This window comes from Hordeum vulgare, chromosome 2H, assembly GCF_904849725.1.
Source record: "Hordeum vulgare subsp. vulgare chromosome 2H, MorexV3_pseudomolecules_assembly, whole genome shotgun sequence".
Lineage (NCBI taxonomy): Eukaryota > Viridiplantae > Streptophyta > Magnoliopsida > Poales > Poaceae > Hordeum > Hordeum vulgare.
The window spans coordinates 647614624-647618247 of NC_058519.1; the positions used below are offsets into that span (position 1 = coordinate 647614624).

Genomic DNA, 3624 nt, shown 5'->3' on the forward strand with positions numbered 1-3624 from the left:
CTATCAACTTCAAGGTAGAGTGGCGCCCTTTTCCCTTCAATGTAGAATGGCGAACCCTAAGAGGCTGAGACAATAGGCAGAGCAAAGTGGTCAGTGCTCGACTCAGACTACCACCATGCCGGTACCACGAGACTCCCTGTCTTCTTGTACCAAGAGACATCGATTATTATTTGCCACATCAATAGCAGGATTTCTAACAGAGTCGATTTCACCAACTACAAGAGCAAGCAAGGACCGGTACAGAGCTTAAGGTATTCATATCAAAACACAGGCATGGTGCCCAAGTATAGTGTGCAACTTCAGGAGCATGATCATAAACCACAACAAATCCATAGCAACTAAAACAACCAGTGACAACTACACTACTTATATTACCCACAAAAGTCAATACCTATGCCCATCACCATAATAATTGGTAGACAATCTATACATGAGAAAGAAGCCATGGAAAAAAATCATGTACTGGTCTCAAACAAAGGGCACTTAGACCTTTCGCGTTGATGTAATCTAGACTGCAATGACACTCTAGTATATGTAGAAGCGTCTACCCAGAAGACATGGCAGGTATACCTGAATCATACTGTGACGAACTTCAGCAAAATCGCCATTGTACTGCTCAATTTGGTTCATGCAGCAGTCAAGCAACTTGAGAAGGCACCAACAGCGTCGTGGGGTGATGACAAACAGGGCTACCAGATGGCCGAAGGACAGATCCATGTAGCCACACACCCATGATGCAATGTCCTGTAGACAAACAAAATGACAATTTCAGCATCTGTGAGATATTTAATTTATGAACAATGATAAAATTTATGAACACCGACGAAAACGCTGGCCAACAGTCAAACCAACCAGCAGTCCAAAACACAACACCAAGTCTAGCATCCAACCGAAATAAGCAAATCAACGTATTCCTGTAAGACCGCGGATTCATTTTTACCAAGAACATTCAAAGTTTATCCAGTACCGCTAGATGAGATGGTCATGGACTCAAAACAGTACACTTATTAATGCACTGGACTAACATGGATAAGCACCTGAAGTTCCACAAGCGCACATCATATAAAAAAATATCACCTTCAGAGGTGACAAAGATTTTTGTTCAAGAAGAGTTAGTACTACTTGGTATGAGAAAACAAGACCATATAATGATTATTAGCTAAACAACAACCAAAATGTTGGCCAGCTGTCAGACTAACCAGCAGCCCAAAACATAATGCCAAATCTAGCATCAAACCAAAGTAAGCAAAGCACCATAACCATGTAAGATTGAGAACTCGTTTTTACTAAAAACATTCAAAGTCGAGCAAATGAAACATGTCAGATCAGGTGCTGGTATCTGACATGGTTGTGCACTCAAACACTGCACAAATGAATGCACTACACTTACATGGACAGGCATATGAAGTTCCACAAACACACATCTATATGAAAAAATTCAGCTTGAGAGGTGATAAAGATTATTTTTTCCAACAGTTAGTACTAATTGGTTTGAGAATGCAACTTTTATGCACCTATTCCAGTCAAACAGAGTTGAACAAGCCATCAGTGTCTTTTCCTTTTTCACCCAGGAAGAAGACTAGTACAAGTTGGAACATTTGTGCTCCTCTTCACTTATTAGGCAACAACAAGAAAGAGCAGGCAGCCTAACAAGCTCATTAGCAAGCACATGACCAGATTGCTTAAGTTATCAAAACCAAACCCTGTAGCTTGCATGGAGAGCAAAAGAAGGGCCCATCACAGTATGACCAATTCATCAACAATAAAGACCACGGTTACAACCACAATCAAAAGTTCAGAACTAGACGAACATATTGCAAACTGGACCAAATCCACATCCTCCTCGGATATACTGAAGTTGCAGACGAGGAGCACCTTGCCGCCGGAGCAGACGGACCTGGTGAACAGGGAAGAATATGGTCAGATTCAGAGAGAGATAGAGATAGATAGAGATAGATAGATAGATAGAGAGAGAGGGTACCTCCCGGTGGATGAAAGGTGGCGCGGCGGAGCAGTTAGGGGTCGGCTCGGGCTAGCGGATGGGGAGGGGGGGGGCGGCGCTGATGGGAGGGGCGGCGGAGCCGATGGGAGGGCCAGCTCGGGCTAGCGTACGGGGAGGGGCGGCGACGACGACGGGGGGAGCGGCACGGAGGAGCAGGCGGCGACGCTGGGAGCAGGGCGGCGCGGAGGAGCAGGCGGCGACGCAGGGCGCAGGGAGGCGCAGAGTAACAGGCGGCGACGCTGGGAGCATGGCGGCGCAGAGGAGAAGGCGGCAGCGCTGGGAGCAGGGCGTCACGGAGGAGCGGGGGCGGCCGGGGAGCAGGGCGGCGTGGGCAAGAACATGGTGAGGGCGGCGGTGGGGCGGCGCGGAGGAGGGCAGCACGGAGGTGCAGACGGCTCGGGGAGGAGCACACGGCGCACAGGACGCGCTCTGTTTTGCGGGATTTGTGAAAAGGGGGCCTTTGACGGTCAATTTTTATCTCCGCGTCAAATTTGGATTTTGACGTCTGTTTTCATCTACGCGCTCTATTTTTTGATAAGACCCGCGCACACGGTAAGCCGGGTGTTATAGAATAAGCCGAGTGTTGATTACACGGCTTACCCTTTTTATTTTTTTCTACACAAAAAGTTCATCACTTTACTTTTCAAATTTTGTCTGTTTTATTTTGTTGTATTTTTATTATACTTGTTCTTTTATTATATTTTAATTTCATTATCTTTATGTTGTTGGGATTCACCCATCCGTAGGGTCAGCACGATCTACGTCTTCAATTTGACCGGACTTGAGAGAGGTTTGACCGTAGATTATCCTTTTGATGTATTAGCGACATGTGTCTCCCTTATGCAGAAAAGGAAGGGGCTTCGGCGGCATGCATAATTCGTCCAACCGTTTAAATCAACGGGAAATCGTATGATACCGAAAATCCACGGGATCTGGCATATGGCATCATCACACGGCACCTATAGGGTGTGGTAAAAGTTTGGGGTATTTCGAATAGGCCTCACCTCAGGTCGCTGGTAAAACACACCATCTTTCATGTAGTCTCTCGGTATCGAGAGGGAAAGTGTCGGATTTGTGAAGGAAATGTTGGTCGTGCTGCTCGGTTGGCCTCGAAACTTTCCGTGCTCTTAGGCAAGTCCATTGAATGACATGTGTCAGGCCCCGCATTATTTTGACCCGCCTACAATATTTGAGACATTTATTGCACTTCTAGGGTTTTAGCGTCGGAAATTGCAGATCTGCAAGGCGACACATGAAATCATGCCCAGAAGCAGCATGGAAAATCCTATGTGATGTATTTGTGACATGTGTATGCCTTGTGCAGGCATGGGAGGGGCAGCCCCAGACATCGCGGGTACGAAATCACCTGGGCGACATGCCTCATCCAACCGTTTGAAGCCTCGGAAAATGGTACGATGCCAGAAATCCTCAGGCTCAGGCACGACGTCATCACATGGCCCCTGTAGGGTGTCGTAAAAGTTTGGGCGCATTCCAGGTGGGCCTTGCCCGAGGCCGCTTGTAAACTGCACCATCTTCGAGGTAGTCTCTTGGCATCGAGAGGGAACGTGTCACGTTTGTGAAGGAACTGTTGGTCATGTTGCTCCGTTGGTATCGAAACTCCC

At 47.1% G+C, this 3624-nt stretch overlaps 1 long non-coding RNA gene across 1 annotated transcript; it reads right to left on the minus strand.

Annotated features, from left to right (window-relative positions):
* Positions 1 to 1533: 1533 nt before the first annotated feature.
* Positions 1534 to 2431, minus strand: LOC123428360. Its single transcript, XR_006622535.1, has 2 exons — positions 1982 to 2431; positions 1534 to 1897 (listed from the first exon to the last, which is right to left on the minus strand). It is a non-coding gene; the product is annotated as an uncharacterized LOC123428360 (long non-coding RNA).
* Between the last annotated feature and the right edge of the window lie 1193 nt (positions 2432 to 3624).